This window comes from Neopsephotus bourkii, unplaced genomic scaffold, assembly GCF_033783945.1.
Source record: "Neopsephotus bourkii isolate Nb327-2 ecotype Australia unplaced genomic scaffold, CSIRO-AGI_Nbou_v1 NB_1637, whole genome shotgun sequence".
Taxonomy (NCBI): Eukaryota; Metazoa; Chordata; class Aves; order Psittaciformes; family Psittacidae; genus Neopsephotus; species Neopsephotus bourkii.
Window position 1 is genome coordinate 3,999,783 of NW_026902112.1, and position 18,664 is coordinate 4,018,446.

The following is an 18,664-nucleotide window of genomic DNA, read 5'->3' on the forward strand; positions in this document are numbered from 1 at the left end:
TAATCAGTAGCCTCCTCCACTGCCATTTACTAGACTTACTGCCAGGGCCATGTATAGCAAGTTCCCCACCGGGACATGATTCTTCCCTATGTTTATTAAGAAGCCGTAGTTACAGGAAGAGTTTCTCCATCACATACTTGAATATTGCTAAAACCGGAAAATTCCGAAAAGATAAGAAAATAATTTGGGTTTTGTCAGCCTACTTCAAGTTTTGTGAGATCATCCTCCAAACTTCAAGCCTGGACATACCAACTAGGTCATGCTGTTCTGTTACCACTGCTAAGAAACCCAATTCAGCTCTGAACTTGAAGTTGTAAAGGAAGGAACCGTTTAAGCACTTAAAGTACTAGTTAAGCATTCGGGAAGATATGACTTTAGCCAGTTGCACATGGGAGCAAGCAGCAAGTAATCTTCTCAAGAAGTACACACAGCAAAAAAACAAATCGAAACTATCAACACAATTCAACTGTCTGATCAGCTGATAAATCCCTGTCTCCCCACATGAGACTTCTACACACAAGCAGGAAATCTAAACTCTTAACTCAATTAACTACTACCCATAAGCAATCCTTACGTAAGGCTCTGCCTTGTCTCTGATCTTCATTTAGATAAAAGGTCAGCAATTTTATCTTTGAGATAAAGCCTCATCAAGTCCAGCGGTTACATATTTCACTTCCACATTAAGAATGAACAATTTCAAATAACCATATGTCTCAGCACATAAAAGGTGCAAATGGAACAGAAAGAAGAGAACTGGCTTTTCATGCCCAGAACGCGCTTTGCCTGAGAAGTTTCACTTTCAGGGACATTAAACAGGAAGGTTTTGTTTATAAAAATAGGAGCTATGAATCTATTCCTTATTAATCCTTACAGCTTGTCAGAGTAGCAGTGCTGGAATTCAAAAAACCTACTACTTTCCCAGTAAAAAGGTCAAATTTGTACATCAAAAGCCGAAACAAACCCCTTTGTTGTCCAGCACAAAAAACCAAGAGCTCCCTTTCCCTGTGAGGATACTACCCTCAAGACTGCTGTAATAAAAAGGAGACCTAGCCATCACCCAGTGCCACACCTGACTGGAAGAATACACAATTAGACCCAACTTTTGAAGTTATACAACTGCTAGAGCCACTCGTCACAGAAACAGGGCTTTCCAGTCAGCTAATTTACAACTCAGGCTCCTAGAACTCATCTATTAACTTGTACAGCACACCAGAAAAAGTTACTCACGCTAACACTCCATTTAATTTAATCATCTGCTAGTAAAGGAGAACCAGAATTGCCTCATGGCTGAATTTAAGAGTCTTTTGAACCATGCCAGTTAAACAGAATCTGCTCACAGAGCAGCCTCCTGCTACTGGGGAATGGTTAAACCCCGCAGTTTGAAGAAAAAAGTGCTTTTAAAAAATGTATCTAGGCCAGTGTTCTGCTGGGCTTTCTTATATGGAAAGTGATTACCCATAGAAAACTCTTTTTGCCTGGTAGTCATTGATTCAGGTAAAGCATTTGCTGATGGGAACCAGCTTCCAGACAAACGTATTAACTGCCTACAGGATGAAGCTTTAGGTTTTGGTGTGGGTGGCAGACGAAGGCCTGCTTTGCAAGGAGAGCTATTTCTGTAGCTACAGCCACACCAACCTGAACACACTCACTCTCACAAGCTAAGCTGTCCCAGACCTAATTACACTATTTGCACAGGGACCACCTGGGAATCCCAAGCACTGTAGGTAAAAAAGCCAGAGAATCAGCAAAACACTTAGAAAACAAGCCCACAAACCATACAGCATTTCCACTGAGCAGAAAAATAAAAATGAATCCTCCCATACATACATTATTAAAGGAAACTAGTTTTATAGACATGGAGATTGCATTTCTGTACAATCTCTGTTTCAGAACTATTTAGTCCCCAATTCCCCCTACAGTCCCACAATGATTTTTGTGTAGTAAAAAAAGATGCTGGGTTGGGTCAGTCATACATCACTCCTCAAATGCAATACCAGAACTTTAGGTTAGTGCAAATAAGGCAAACAACATTTGTGACAGACACCAATAAGCCAATCCTTGTTGAGGTTCTAGAAACATAAAACCCCTTTTTCTAGGTCCTGATAAAGTCATGTCAAAGGACACTCCAAAACATTAGGTCTGGTACCAAAAATCCTTTTACAAATCAGTGTAATGAGCAATATTAATATTTCCAGAGTTAACCAGAGGTACATTACTAAACATTTCACCAAGACCACCTGATTCAGTAGGAACAGCTAATGAAGATGGCAGTATAGCCAGATGACAAGGGTCATAACAACAGATGCGAGTTTATAAGCCACACACGCTGAGCAGGACATTGTCAAACTTTATCTCACATCTACAATTACCTTGGAAAAATCAAACTCCCCTCATGAATAAAAGGCAAAAAGCAATGCACTGTTTTACTTGCACGTCTCAATATGCTTTGTCTGTAACTAGTTTCACTGTTTCCACAGCAAAGGTGGTGTCAGTGCATCAGCCTTTCATGTGACCCAGACAACAAAATGCCATTTTGAAAAAGGAGAATGCCATTAAAAGCACAGAAGATGGGGAACACAGAAGAAAAGGCTGTACATAAAAATACTTTCAGCTTTACCTAGTCAGTTCAAAACCTGCTCATTGTTGTTGGTTTCTGTTAGGCTCTGCTGTTTATATAATTGCAATGCACATCTGTCCAGTAAGCACTGGTACTGCAAACGTCAAACAGTGCCCATATAACAGAGCCTATGACTCTCAGCAAATTTGAGACAGTTTGAAACACTCTGCCAGCTGCAGCAGCCAACTTGCAGCACTCCAAAGAACATTCTTGAATAACAGGAGGGGGGGGAAACTGAGGTGAATTTTAAAAGATCCTGACATTAAAGGCAATCAAATAAGCTCCCATGTTCACACACATGAAGAGAGAAGCAGACTTCTCCACATTATGTAGTTAGTTAGATTTTCCACAATCACATGGAAAAAAAAATGCTAATAACCTGAGCTTATAGGTCCACAGATTAATACTAAGGGAACATTTATAAGGTACACAAGAAAACCCTCCATTTATTTCAAAATGCTCTCAACATATGCAAGTCAACAGGAGTAGAAACAAGGTCAAAAGGTGCCTACAGCTGGCCACCAAATACAGTTGGAAATCTATGTGGAATACACCTCGCCCTGCCTGACTGGTGCATGGATTACAGGTGCCGCAGCCTGAAAGCAGTGCCGAGGCTTCACTTTCCCCAGCACCTAGCTCCTTCCAGTCCAGGCAGAGCTTCCTCCATATCCCCAGTCCCCTCGCCCTCATCACCTCTGGAGCCATGTGGATAGACTTGGAGGGATTCAGCTGGACCAAAGTGACTACTGTGATGACACTGCTTTCCGGTGTAAGCACAGGAGTGAGCACTGCCTTCAAGCCCTGTGTAGGTTCAGCACACATGCGTTCACTTGGGCTGCAAACTTCGCCTGCAGCACATTTGCTTACAGCTGAGAGCTCATGAGATGCAATTTGACAACACAAAATGCTTCAGCTTTGAACGTGCATTTTCAAACATTTTTACAAGGAGCAGGTCTCATAAAATTGATTTAGAATATACTTCAGGGTCATAAACATTACCTTAACAGACAGGAGACATTCTTCTCAACTTAAATCTATCTATACCAATGATTAAAGCTCTTGGTGTAAGTATGAGAGAGCAAGCTTTTAGGAAGGCCAAAGGTGATAACCCTGATTCACACTATGAATCTTATTTCTTCAATTAAAAAAGCACAAACAAAACAACACACACATAAACCTGACTGCTTGAAAAACAGAGCTGACTTCTTGCACGTAAGCTTTCATTTTTCCTGTCTCTACTAGAGGGTATGCATTAGTTCCATCTATGCCCCCAGCTGGCAGGCAGTAACAAAAAAGAAAAGGCAGCAAGGGTACTGCAGGCTGTTTGTATATCTTTATTTTCCCAGATACACAGGGAGAATAAAACCATTTATGTTTACCATGCCTAAGCAGCTACAGAAACCCAAAGTGGCCCCTACATATGCTTTTCCAAATGACAGAGCCAATATATGTTACCGTATCACTCAATAATTCAGTAAGCAGCAACACAAATACTCCCCACCCTTCTGTCTCTTTACAGGATTAATTCCAAGTGTCTAGAAAGCACTGTTAGACGCTTGATGACAGGCACCTAAAGTTTCTCACATAACTGTCCCTAAACTGTTTTACCAATTGCATTCAATTTCAAAAGCAATTATTTTGCTAAGATATACAACTACTGAAAGACACAATAAAACTGTTTCCTTTTTCTACACAGACAGTAAGACTCCCACAGAACCCAGATAAGAGGACAGGTCAGTTCCATGTGCAAGAACATCACGTTTCTAAAGGCAGTGAGGTTCCCACAGGACAGGTTTCAGATGAAGAGGCAGAGAATTCCAAAAGACAATCTCTTCAGTAATCCCCCACCTCAGGTGGCCCCAGCTAAACTGCAAACAATGAAGAAAATTAGAGCACCTGATGACAAATGGAAGTTGTGTTAACGGACGGGATCAAATTCATTCCTTACCTTCATGCAACCACAGTGCTTGACAGGGGTATTTTAAACCAGATTCTGGATCACTTCTTTCTATAGCCCCTACTCTCTGACAGCTAACACATGCAATAAGAAATCTGACAGTGTGACTTCTATAAAACCCCTTATCTTCTACTGAAAGCTGCTGTTTCAGCAATGGAATACTCTGTATGCCAGAAAGAACCCATTCCTACTTCCCGAAACAGGCATATCTTCTGTGGTTCAGGATTTTGCTGTTAAAGTTGCCACAAAGAACTGAAGATGTTTTGCAAAACAACGCACCTTGCTAAACAAACGTATTTGTCAGGTGGTATACCTTCTAAATTTGGATTCACATTCCAAACTACAGTAACCTCAATACAGTGACTAAAATGTCTTCTGTCCAATGCTGCCACAACCTACTACAGAAAATGCCAGTTTACTTAATTTACTATATTTTAAGTCATGCAGTCAGAGCACAAAAAAAAGAAAGCCATTTGTGTCAGAGGGGGGTTTGAACTCTGAGCAAAACAGACTTTGCAGTTTTTAGCAACAGAAACAGTAATAAGGGGGAACAGAGATTATTAGATCAATCTAGAAAACGTTCTACTGGCCTGAGAATTAACATACATGCTATTCAACACTTGTATTTCTATACTGCGCTAAAAGAAATTCAGACTGACAGGCTGGATATGTCAGTAAGACTCCAGTATCAGAGCAGAAGGACAGCTGTCACACTGCCCCTGACATTTGGAACCAGGACACAGATGCAATGGAACAGAAACATTCAGGAACACTTCAAAAACCTTCGTAACAGCCTCTTGGTTTCTTTGGTGTCTGAAATGTTTCTGGGTAGAAGCTCCTTATATTTCACTACCACATAAGATTCAATACCAGTAAAACAGAAAGTAACAAAACAGAACTGAGTTGCACAAGTCCTTATTCTTGAACAGCACAGCAAAGAAACAAAATCCAATTACGATCTGATTTTATCAGCTATTTAAATGAATAGGTTAGAAACAACACCCTCCTGTTACAGCTCCTTAATTCACCTTAGCCCTACCTGGCACTACAGCCCCAGCATCACAGCTACAGCACACAGACCTGCAGGATACACCCTGACTATGACAAATTCGCAGCGGTTCCTGTGCTCACTGCACGGCTCAGCCACAGTCAGAAGGGCTGCAATGGGCCCTTCTCGAGGTTCCCTCCTCCCGGTTAACCATTAACGCTGTCACTCGGTCTCTCCGGGCTCCGTACCGGGCGGGCGGGGAACGCGCCCTCAGCCCCCGCCACAGACCGGCCAGCCGCCGGCACTCGCACCGTGTCCTCCGCCTCCGACCCGCCGCGGCAAGGGGAAGGAGCCCCGCCGGAGCGCGGTGGAGCCCCGCAGGAGAGTCATTTACCACAGGGCAGATCCCGGCGATCCGCGAGGTCTCCCCAGGCAGCAGCCGCCGCTTGTCCCCGCCGCAGGAGGCCGCAGCCCCCTCCTCACACCGCCAGGCACCACGGGGGGCTGAGCGCACGGCACTGCGGAGCGAAGCTGAGGCGGGACGGGGAGGGCAGGGACGCGGAGCTGCTGAGGGGAAGCGTGTTCAGCCCCGGGGAGGGGGAGAGCAACAGATGGGAGCCGCGTCCCCTCAGGGGCAGGCAGGGCCGCGCCGCCGGGGATGATGCGAGGATGAAGCGCCGCGCCCGGCCCCCCGCCCTCCGCGCCGCTGACACTCACCGAGCCGCCCCGCGGACGGCGCTGCGGGCGGGAGCGGGAGCCGGAGCCGCCGCCTCCCCCCGCTCGGCCGGAGGCAGCGACAGCAGCGGCGCGGCCAGAGCCCGCGCAGGGCAGGGCGCGATAGCGGCGGCGGCGCCGGGGGGAGGAGGGGGGAGGAGGAGGAGGAAAAGGAGGGGGAGGGGGTGCGAGCTGCACGGCACCGCGGGGCACCGGCCGTGCGGGCGGGCGTGCGATGACCCGGATGTACCAGTGGGGAAGATGCGAGGGGGGGGCAGCGGCCAGCAGGTGACTGCGCAAGCGCGCCAGGCTGCCAGCGCACTGCGCATGCACCTGCTTCGACTCCGAGTGTCTCGGGCAGAGGCGGGCAGCGGTATAGGGGCGGGCGGGCAGGGGAGGCGGCGGTGGGTCAGCCTCCTTAAAGGGGCCGCCATCTTCCCGCAGCGCTTGGGTGCGGGGCGAGACCCTTCTCCTGCTTCCCAGCCTCTAACAGCTCACTAAAACCATTAGCTTAACGTTATGGATCGTGGCTTAAGCCGGTTGTGCGATTTTGATGGTGTTTTTTAAAGCCTGACTCGGGGGCTTTAAATGTCTGTGCTTGGCAAAGCTGGGATGGGAAGGAAAATAAGGCTCCTTCTTTGTGAAAGCGGGGTCGCTGACTGGAAGCCGCGCATAAATTGCTGCCCAGGTGGATGTGTTGTAAGAGCTAAGCAAGAATAAAGTGGAAAGTTGCATTCCCCAGCAAGCGCTGGTAGAACATCCCACTGCTCAAATGGCTAATGCCAAAGTGCTCTCCATCTCCCCTTAAAACGTAAGAGAGAGACAAAATGTGTCAAGAAACACAAAAATGTATTTAAAGAGCATTTCATGGCGTTAATTATGTGATTTCCTCTCTGTACACATCCTACTGATGGAGGCTTCACTTCTGACTCCCCTGTATCACGGCTCGGGTTTTGGTGACACTGCACACCCTAAGCTACTTGGTACTGGTGGTGCGGGTGAATTTACCAAAATGGGAGCACAAATAAGCTTGTTTTGGAGCTTGCTTCATTAGTAAAGGTACACGTCGTAGAATCATGGAACGGTTTGGGTTGGAAGGGACCTTAAAGCTCATCCAGTTCCAACCCCTGCCATGGGCAGGGACGCCTTCCACTAGAGCAGGTTACTTCAAGCCTCATCCAACCTGGCCTTGGACACTGACAGGGATGGGGCAGGCACAGCTTCTCTGGGCACCCTGTGCCAGTGCCTCAGCACCTTCATAGTGAAAGATGAATAGAAGTTGTGCTTTTTTTTCCTTGGAGTAACCTGGAATCCAGACAATGTTTTTCAGACTTTTGCCATCAAGTGTCATTGGGCCTTCATGTTCACTGGTTCTTTGGAAGCCGTGTTTGGAGACCGAATGGGACAGGCAGCAGTACCACACGGATACAGCCACGACAAAACTCCTGGCAGCCTCAAACAGCAGAGCATTATCATTGGCAAAAGTGATTATTCAATCTGAAAGAGGCAAATCAACCACCCAAAAGCCTAACCACTTCTGCTACTTTCTCTTCAGAAGCTGAATATCACCCTGATAATTGCCAAATCTTAGTGAATACTGAGTTCCCCCCAAAACCGCTTTGAGAAAGACTGAAAATGGAAAGGACCTCAGAGGTTTATTTATATGTCAATGTATTCATCTTTTTATTTTCATACCTGTACCTATGTTGACTTAACCTGATAAACTTAGTTCCTCTCATCAGTTGGTATGATTCAAGATACACTGATTTACTACACTAATAACTTTAAAGTATTCTTGATAAAAGAGTATCCTGGGATATAAAGGAAGCCATCTGTGAGTACAGATGCGCTGCAAGACCTGCTTGATGAACTCAGCGAAAATCACTGCGCTTTGTTTTAGTCCTTGGGTAACATTCAGGCAAGGCCAGGGCTGGAACACCATGTAACTGTTGGCTGCCTTTGCCTAAACAGGGAAAGGGGAGTGCTCAGGCAAGCCCCAGAGGCTCCTAGAAGCTTGTACAGATTGGAGCAAATAGAGGAGATGGCCAAGAAGATACGAAAGATTTTCACAGAAGCAGCTTGGGTATAATAACAGCAGAGATGTGCCAGTACTCCTTGTGCTTGCTTTGTGTAAGAGAGCAGGCTCAACCAAGTGCTTGACATGACTTTCCACTTCTACACAATGGATTTTTTGCAGCTAGCACATACAGATTTTGAGGTGTGATGATGTACCCAAGATGATGGCAGGTCACTACCCCTTCTCCTTCTATGAAGTCTGCAGACCTTTCAGAGTCTCTGTGCCAGGCAGGAAGCAACCCAGATCCACTGAACTGAATTCAAGGGAAGCAGAATCATGCTCTGAGTCCATTCACATTGGACTCGTTACCATGTGGGTTTAATACAAACCTGGGAGCTGTCATCTCTCATGCTGCAGACCTTTGTCCTGGTACACAGAGCTAAGGAAACCATACACCAGCCTCAGGGTTGAATGATTTTTGATGTGATATTATAAATTGCTTGTTGCTTGGCAGGGTGGGGTGAGGCAAGGAGAATTTCCCACTGAAACTGTAAGCAGGTTTATGATACTACTTACTCTTTAGAGCTCACCAAAACTATAAGGTACCCTTGATTTGGATCTCTCAGAAGTACAAGTAAGAATACCCAGACCCTGAGCATCACCAATGCTTTCACAGCAGCTGTGTACTAAAGACATCCACATTCCACGTAATAATTGAAGCATAAAAAATGACTGAACACTCTGGAAAATGCTGCATGACTGAAAAACCCACGGATTTTCTGTTAGTTCTGCATTCACTTTTAATTTAATTGCTTCTTCTGAATAGAAAATTATTTTACCACATTATTACTGTGATAAATACAAAAAACAAAATTAGGGATTATATTTGACAGCTTGTATCATAAAATACAGGAGTGGTAACAGAACAGCTCTTACACTGCGCAGTGCCTGTGGATTGTTTTGATAGTAAGAGTACTGCTGCCAGGTAGGTATAGCTGACACGTAGGAAAGAAAACAGGTCAGAGCGCTTTCATCAAGCAAAGGTTATTAAGTTGCAAGTGTACTATTGGATGTATATGCACTCTACATGTGTGTGTATACCAGTGACAAAGGATTACTTTATGTGTAGATAGCCAGACAGGTAAATAAAACAACAAAAGCAAACCTGCCCTTAGGTGCCATGCACAGTCAGAATACTACTCTGAGCCTAATGGTAGCCTAGGGGAGAAAGTCCGAAGGAGAAAAGGAAGTCATCATCATCCTCTCCCTTTTGTACTCAGCAGGGACAATAGGGTGTGTTGTCCATGGACAACAGACTCGTTTGTCCTTTTCCATTACATGGATGAAAATACAAAGTAAGCATCCTAAACCCAAAGGTATTTATATATATATAATTTTTAAAGAGGAGATTTCTTACAGCAAAATGTCAAGAATGGCAAAGAGAGGCAGCTCTGCAGAGAGCCCTTGTTCTGCTGTTGTGGTTCACAGCACCCTTCAGCTTGGATAAAGCCAACACAAGGTTTTGCCCTCCCCCTTCTAGATTCCTCCACTTTCTCAAGTGCATAGCTGATAGATGTGGGATTGCAGAAGCAGTCACATTCACACTATGTATCCTTTGGGGCTTTCATTTTAGATAGTACAAATCCTCAGATGTAAATGTAGCTCTTCAGAAATATAAACAGTTACAACAAAATATGAATGATCTATATACATTTTGAAAAGCACAGACAAAACAAAAAGCCGAGGTCAAATTATTAGATGCTTATAAGGATGCCTGAAGTGCTTCCAGATACTGTACTGCCAGACAATTGCAATGTTTTATATGTGCATGGAGACAGGCACTTACAATCCCAAAATGCCTTTCAGCCCCTTTCAGTCTCTTGGTCATTTGGATATTTAGGTGAGGAGACTGAGGCACTTCAGAAGTTCATTCTTTTTCCTCTGGCAGACCTGGTGCAAGTCATCTCCTCGTGCTGTGAGGAGCCACTCCACGTGACTGGTTACGTTAGTCATCTCCTCTTCTGCCCTTACAGAGCCTGAGATAGTTTTGAGTTTGTTCATCTGTTGATGCAGTCGCTCCCTGCAAAGGACCAACACAGCCTCTCTGTACGGAAGCCTCGGCTGATACACACTCCCAGTTAACTAACACTAAGTCAAATGACGCAGAAGGATTCAGTGTTGGACCGTGATCAAAGATAATGGTGATTGTGCAACATAAAGCTCTTTTGGCTTCAGATTTTGCTGCCTTTCCTCAGCTGTACAGCTCACCTGTATGATGCAGGGAAGCAAAAAGAGGAATAAAGAGAAAATGGCAGGTGTTAAGCCTGCGTTAGAAGGAAGGCTGCACACCAGTAATCATAAGGGAAGGTGGAAAGAGGAACTGCACCTATTTTAATCATATTTTATCTCTACTGGAAAACAGAAAGACAAATTAGTGACTTGTTAAAGAATAGAGCAACAATTAGACACTGAGATCTTTAAGCCTCTTATGAAAGTTTGTGAAATACAGGATTTCTTCAATGATCATTGCATGGACTTGGTTGCACTGAGAAGTGCTGTGAGCAGTGGCAGTGGTAAAACCCATGCTGCTAGCAAACAGCTGAGCTGACCAGGGAGAGAAGAGGCCTGCTAAGCAATGGAGATAATCTAGCATTACCAGTTCAGGAGGTCATGGCCATAGGCCCTGCTTCTGAATTGATGGCACTCAGGTGAGGGAAAAACCTCAGAGGTTTGCACAGTGCAGAGGAGAAGCTACAGTCACTTCAGCAAGAGCTGGGTCATCACCTCTGCTCATATCAAAGGCACCTTTCTCCAGCTTAGCCCCTGAAAGTACCCAGATTTATTCACTCCAGTAGCAGTGAGTGTCTTTGAGTAAGGGCTTCACTGGGTTGGAGGAGGCTGTGAATGCGGGGGGATGTAGAGTGGCAGGCATTTCGCTTGCCTTCCTGTTAGCTCTCAGTCAAGGCAGGTTATTAAGTGAAGTAAACCACCAGGACCACAGTAGGAAATAAACCATAATCTGAACTGGACCTTTCTCACAAACCTTTCTTTCACTCACAAAATGTTTCAAATTGATTAGCAGCATAATAGTATTCCAGTTAATGAACAGAATCAATGCTTCAGAGAACAGGGAAGGCAGTATTTAAGAGGGCCAGACTGGTTTATTACTCTCTGGAAGAGAACCTCTTCTTGTTTTGGGTTGGGGTTTTTTTTAAGCAAACACAATTGTGCTGCCCTGATGGAAACAAATATTCATTGATTTCATTGAGGATCCTGCCTACCTCAGGAGCATGACTCTGGTGTTTTACTTTGGTCCTTTGCAGCGATGTCATCATTGGAGAGGTTTTGTCTCTCGCTTTTTTTCTCATCTTTTTCCCCCCAAGTGCTTCATTCGTTATTAGAAATTCTCAGAACAGCATTTGGCTCCTAAGTGATTCTGGGGCTGTATCTAGGTATTGCCAAGGGACACTCTCAAGAGATCATTTCACTTTGTGTCAGCTGTTCCCTTTGCTACTGCGGTACTTAGTTTGCTCTTCAGATCACAGGGGATGTTGCCATCTTTTGGTGGGGAAATAGGTGAGTTAATGAAAGCACCTCAGGGAAGGGCTGTGGAGAGTGTCAGTCTCAGGAGCTCATTTCAACACTCAGTGCACAGACACAGGTTCACAGAACAACAGTGTTAGGCATGACTGGGTGAGACATGAGCAAGGGGAAGCATCTCAGGCTCCATCCCATAGGATGCGTTCCTCAGTCTCAGGTGTCACAACCGCAAACTGAGGGTGCTCAGCACTCTACGGGGCTGCAGTGTCACTGCTGCCATTGTTCTGTCCTTGCACCACTGGCTCGGGCTGGAAGGACCTGGCTGTTTATTCCCATCTGAAGAGTAGAATTCAATTTAGCTGATCAAAACCTTGGCTGGTTTGGCAACATTCACTTGGACTACTATAAGCCAAATTCATCTTTGTGATCTAAGTGATGTGAAGTATAAGGCTGCTGAACAGTGAGCAAGAAAAAAAAAAAGACTATGGCTAAGTTATTGGCTTACCAGCTGTATCTAGCTCTTTTAAGATAACACTGTTATATCTGCGGTATCCCGTTATGCTGCTGCCACCATGCAATTCCATCAATATGCTCTAAAGAGCAGCAGACACTAAAATGATTCTAGTGCACCCAGGAAAGACCTTTGAGAAAACCCTTTCCCCACCAGAACACACATCTTCTTGTAGACCATCCAGTGACCTCATACAGAGTGGACAGGCAGCACGCCTTTTCCAGTGGAATAAGAAATTCCCAGTCACCCACCTCCTGCACAGTAGGTATATTTGGTTTCCAAAGTAAAGCCTTTGAGAGTGATCATTTTAAGAAGCTTGGGTTAGCTAGAGGGACAGAAACTGAGTCCTTACTGCTCATATAAGCTAAAGTCTCCCTAACTGCAAAGGAGAGTTTGCTAGCAGAGGAAATGGAAAGCCAGGACTTTTGCCCATTCTCTAATCTGTGAGGGACAGGCTGGGTGCAGACGAAGGCTGCCACAAAACAAAACATTCAGGCATGCACTTAGAACACTTCCTTTGCTGAGCTGCTGGAACCCTGCACACCAGATGCTTTCTCTTCCTTTTTCCTGAGCATGAATACAGTACCTCGGACGGAATCTAGCACCAGATGCAGCTGTTTAATACCCAGTTAGCAAGACAAGGAACTAAAGCTGACACCACACGTTGCAATTAAACTTATTCTGAGCTTACCCAACTGATGAGAAGAGAGCATTTTTTATGTCCAGCTGCTAAACCCCACGCATGAGCTAGGAAACATTCTGTGCCTGTTTATACCAATCTGGATCCAGTGCAATTTGAGGTACTTGGGTTCCTGGAGTCAGAGCTTAGGTGCATATTATGTTAACGGTCAGATTAGAACAAGGAGCTTCCCACTATGAACATGTGCCTCTACAGGAACGCATCACAAACAAGGTTGGATGGGGCTTGAAGTAACCTGTTCTAGTGGAAGGTGTCCCTGCCCATGGAAGGGGTTTGGAACTGGATGAGCTTTAAGGTCCCTTCCAACACAAACCATTCCATGGTTCTATGGAAGCACAAATGCTGAGATCAGTTGTACATGTAAGTCTTCTCCTGCTGTGGTGATTTGTCTCCGTGTGGCAAAATACAATGTCCACAGCAGTAACCAAGTTAGTCCTAAACCAACGAACTTGAGTACAAAGACAGAGCAGGCCAGTGCCTTACTGTGCTTCCCAGTGAGGCTGATCATGCAGAGCCGGCTCTAGCTTGCCTTGGCCTGTCCCAGGTAGCAGTTCTCCCTGTCCCAGGACATACTTTCTCCTGTAAATCTGGTTTGTGGTGCTGGACACCAAACAGCAGGTGTCTGCTGCCCAGTCAGCCTGCACATGTCACCTCTTGCCCAGCTGCTGAGATGGAAAAGAGAGACTGGAAACAGAGCAGGGAAGAACTGGGGCAGGGAGGAGTGAAGGTTTCACACTGAGACAGCTCCAGTGGGAAAAACAGGGCACACACAGCCCAAATCAGGAGAAAACTAGGATTCATTAGTTACACTGTTGTTCTGTACCAAGCATGGGCATGGTACCTGCTGCTTCATGCTCCCATTATTAATTAGTTGTTTATCTTTGAATTTTACTTTAAAAGGATGGTAGGGGCAGACATGGAGAATACAGCATTTCTGTGGCTTGCTCAAAACACACCAGCTTGAGCAGGGATGTGAAAGGGAACCACGTGAGAGCTGAGGGAAACATAAGGGCAGTGAGACAGTCCTAAGTATGTGTGCTTCTAAATGGTTTTAATGGGGTCACTTCTGTCCTGAGGCATAACTCAGTGCCATTCGGATGACAGGCTCTGGCCCTGAGCTTGTGAGAGGCTTTGCAGATGAGTGTGACAAGCGTGGGTTTCGCACAGGGGGGACTGCACTCTGAGGACTTGAATGTGGCCAGATGGCAAAGAGGGGGCATGTGTCCCCACTGGAAGGCTGAATGGCTACCATGAAATATGTCAGAGCAGGAGACCTCAGTGCAGGAAAAGACCTCGTGTCAAACGCGGGCTTGGACAAAGGTTTCAGAAGAAATGGATGGGTTTGGAAAGGCTGCAAAGGGATGAAATTACAATAGAGTGACTGTCAGGGAGAAGGAATGGCTGCAGGTTTATTCTGCAATAAATCTTTAATTTGTTCAATGCAGAACATTTGAAAACCTTCCCCCTGAAGCACAGCTTTTCCACCCAATGGCACTGTTTTCTCTTTTCAACCTTATGTTCTCCTGTTATTGCCGAGAAATAGAAAATACACTTTCACATTAGGAAACTGTAACGGGGTAGCAGTAAACAACATGGGGCAGTTCAAACATGCAGCAGTTTGGAACTCTCCTTCCTTAGAGCCTTTCTTCCAGACGAATCTGTGGAGGACTGTTCTCTCTGCACTCCCATCCTTCCCTGCCATGAGTATTTGGTTGGAATTAATCACTGATCAACTCCCTGTAAAGGCTTTATTTAATCTTGAGAAGTGCTAAGGGGGAAGCATACACATGCATACGTGCACCAGAGCTTTAGGATAAAGGAATCTAAAATCTGGTCAGATGAGTTTCTCAGGAAAGAAAATAATATAGGTATTTACTGGTCAATAAGGGGGTTGGCTTGTTTCTTTTGTTTCTGCCTTTTGTAATCTTTAAAAATGCTTAATACATTGCTTGAGAGCTGCATGTTTCACTTTGGTGCAGAGTTAACCATTGCAATTCATTAATTGCCTTTTATGTTGCCATTAAACGTTGCAATCAATTCAGTCTCCATATTCTACACTTCTATCTCCGCTACATAAAAAAGCTCTATTAGCTTTGCTTGGCTCCAAAACAATACAGTGAACCACCCTTCATTATTAATAATCTCTTTCCCCTTGAATAAGGCTTTTTGGACCTTTACTACAGTCCAATGATGTGTTTATTTGGTGCGTAGGGTTCAGAGCAATCCAGTGCACTCTCTCTGGGAAAGAACCCAAAAATAACTATCTAGTTGATATCAACCCAAGGGATTTCCTAAGGGAATGAGAATATCATTTCAGGGCAGGTCATCAGGGGTATAGGGGAATTACACAAATCTGTGTCTGGGGAACAGATGCCTCTGGGTTTGTAAATGTGTGAGGGAACCTTTCCCCTCTCAGTCACCAGTTCAGCTCCATCTGCTGCAGCAGTGACTGGAAACCATTAAACATCTAATGAACTTCTGGGGCCTCCTGAAGCAAGGAATGGGATTCCTGACAGACACTTATGTCTTGGAGCCGCTCCTACCCAAACTGCCTTCTCAGCAGTAATACATAGACACAGAAACTGGCAATAAGCACAGTGAAGTGAAGAGCATTTTATCCGCTGAATGCAGTAAGCAGGCTGCTTCTGGGCTGGCAATCCAGCTTTAGATTTACTGCTGGCACTTGCCTGTTCTTTAAAAGAAACAAAATGATGCATTACAAAGCACTTTGTTATAACCTTTCCTCACACAGTCCATCAGGAGGGCCCAGAAGAGTTACAGACCCACCCTTGCAGCATCTCAGACTTTGGGGAAGGTAAAGCAGTAAGGAAAGATTTGGTTTTGTGCTTGGAGGCCAATTCTGGGACTCCCAAATTGCTACATGCTGCACATCCAGCTTTGATGCGGGTCTGCTAGGAGAAAGAGAAGACAAATGCTGAGCATTACAACCACAAACCACAGCTGTTGATGGGAATTGGCAAGAGACCAGGGAATGCCAGGAAGCATAGATGGCCTGCAGCAGAAGGTAGGGCTGAGCAGGGCTCTCTGACACTTGAAGCTTTTTCATTCAGCTCCTGGTGCTTTTCCATCCTGGCATCTGGTTTCCGTGATAGCACAAGGGAGGGACAGTATGGTGCAATTCCATGGTATGTTTTCTGAGATTATGTTGGCACTTCCTCAGGGAAACATGCCTCAGCAGAGGCTCAGGTTCACCATGCCCCTGGGTTCACATTATCTGCAGCTATTCCATGTGCTTTAGCTTGCTGCTGGCTCGCTCCAGTTGCCTCCATATTTCATTGAGGAGGAGGGGGTTGAGGCTTGCCAACTGTCCTCCTCCTGTCTTCTAACACAGGATGGAGCCACACTGAGGAGTAGAGCCAAGCTGTGGCAAATCCCTGCCCATCAGCATAGCTGTGACCAGAAGAGCATGTGATGGGACTCGTAGCTCTGCAGTCCTGCACAGGAACTGGTGAAGCTGGAGCCAGGTTGTGTGGATGCTGCTCAGCTCTGAGGCTTGGGATGTACCCTGGTGCTCCCATTTCTTCACGCCCTTCTGAGTGGAAGCTCTTCAGGGCTCTGTTTATCCACTCACATGGTGCATGATTAAACTGTGACAATTCAGGCACGGGCTGTTGAATAGTGCAGTTCTATAAACTGCGAAGAGCATGCAAGTTTTGAAGGCTGAAAAAGGAGGGGGAGAAAATGAATAGGAAAGGTTTTCTGTAATGGGATCCTCCACTGCTCACCAGCTTTTGTTACCAGCAAGTGCAAATCTAGCTATTCCAGTCCATTATATTCAACCCTCTTATACTCGTTGGCAGGTGAAATGTCATACCTCGGGGTAAATTTTCACTGCAGTAGGCAGAGAATTTGTCCTTTAAACACCCTTAGTATTAATGGGAAATTGATCCTGCAATTTAAACTCCAAGAGATACAAATGTCTCATTTTCAAACGTGATGACAGTTTGATTCACAAAATGAGACACTTTTAGAAGCAAATGCAAATTCATTGCATTCAGGATTTGAGGTCAGATGGATACCGGAAATGTGCAATGAATGTTTAGGATGTTCATCAAATATCTTTTAATCCCTGGACACTCAAGGGATTAAAGTGACCTCAGAGAAAGGAAAGGCAATTTCTGAAGTTCCCTGCATTATCTGGTACATCCTCTTACAGTGCTGGAACCTACACTGATCTATTGCGCTTGCAGTAATGGTGTCTAGGGCAAAAGGAGGCTTTGGGATAAGAGAAAATACATCTTTCGCACCATTGAACTTTTTCATCTCCCAAGAGCTCTGATCCTGATCAGCTCCACCTGGGGGAGTTGTCAGTGTTTTACTGATGTCAGTGGAATTCACAGTAGGACTGGAGCCCATAAGAACAGTGCAGGACATAAACCAGTACACACAGAGTGGGTGGCTCGCCTGGTTCCCAGGCACAGGCTCTCTCCACACTTCCAGCTCAGAAATTGTTCAGCGCATTGTGAGAAAGATGATCTGTACATTAGGGACACAACCACAATGGCCTTACAGACTCTACCAGTCCCTGGTAGGTCAAACCTTCCAGAACCCAAGGAAGCCTGGCTGTGGGTTTGGGCTCCATCCTGCAGAAAAGGATGAGCAGATTTGGAGAGAAGGACCAACTTGGCAAGTTGCTGGGTCTCACCTGTGCTGAACCAAGGTTTGGGATGCACTGGCACAGCTGCAGGCAGAAACAGGGCTCACCCTCTTCCTCTCACCTGTACTGCAGCCAGTGGCACAGCTCCCAGCAGAGGGGAGTGAGGGGTAACCGCTCCCCGTGCGCAGGCAGGGCCAGTGGGGCTGCCTATGGTCTCCTCCTGCGGTGGGGCTGACGGGAGGCTGGGCTATGGCCGGGTACGTGCATAGTAGTTTGGATGGGGTGTGAGTTGTTACTTCATCGGGGGATTTTACAGGAAGCCCATGGCTCCTCGCGGGTGGACACGAGCATCCCCTGTGGCAGACGCCCCAGCTGGTGCATGTCCCATGACAGCGGCAGTGTGAGGAACCAGGGGAGGAGAACAAACGCAGGGGAAGTTCTGAGGTCCCCACAGAGCAGCCTCAGCCCTTCCCCTTCCCCAGCAGTTATGGGAGCCACTGCCCAGGGGAAGTTACACCAATTTGGGTGCTGACTGAGAACGCGACTTCCCTCACAGACACATGTACAGTGGAGCCCAAACAGAGTTAAGAGGAAGAGGAAAAGCCCCAGTGCTGTGCAATATGCAAACAACTGTATTCAGCTCTATGAGAACAACAGTTGCCCAGGAACAGCTCCAAACCTGTACAGCTTTGGGCAACCAGCTGATAAACCACAGTCTTTTGGGTGGCCTTGCTGGTGCTCTCCAAGGGCTCTGGATAAGCACTCTAGCAGGCACGCAAGGTTATCAGGATCAGTGCTTTCCCTACATGCCCACTCAAGCACACTATTTCCCTTCTGGGCCCCACTTGCTTCCTCAAACTGACTGATGTGCCACAGGAGTCTGAGGGAGGAAGAACATACTCGTCCTGTACCAGCTACATGATCTCCTGGGAGCCCCATACAGAAGCATTCAAGGTTATTGTCATCTCCACCCGGGTGGCGTTCCTCTGCAAGGAAATAGCT

General features: G+C 45.9%; 1 protein-coding gene across 5 annotated transcripts in view; it reads right to left on the reverse strand.

The window, feature by feature from the left end:
- CYRIB (CYFIP related Rac1 interactor B) overlaps positions 1 to 18,664 on the reverse strand; it is a 99,916-nt gene that overhangs the window by 72,678 nt on the left and 8,574 nt on the right. The window contains exon 1 of one of the 5 annotated variants that reach the window (XM_061374255.1): positions 6,280 to 6,489. The exons of 2 other annotated variants lie outside the window; for them this stretch is intronic. The gene's annotated coding sequence lies outside the window, so the exon portion shown is untranslated. Of the gene's footprint in view, positions 1 to 6,279; positions 6,490 to 18,664 lie in introns of those variants that run through there. 2 more of the 5 variants (XM_061374257.1, XM_061374254.1) reach the window with 2 other exon arrangements.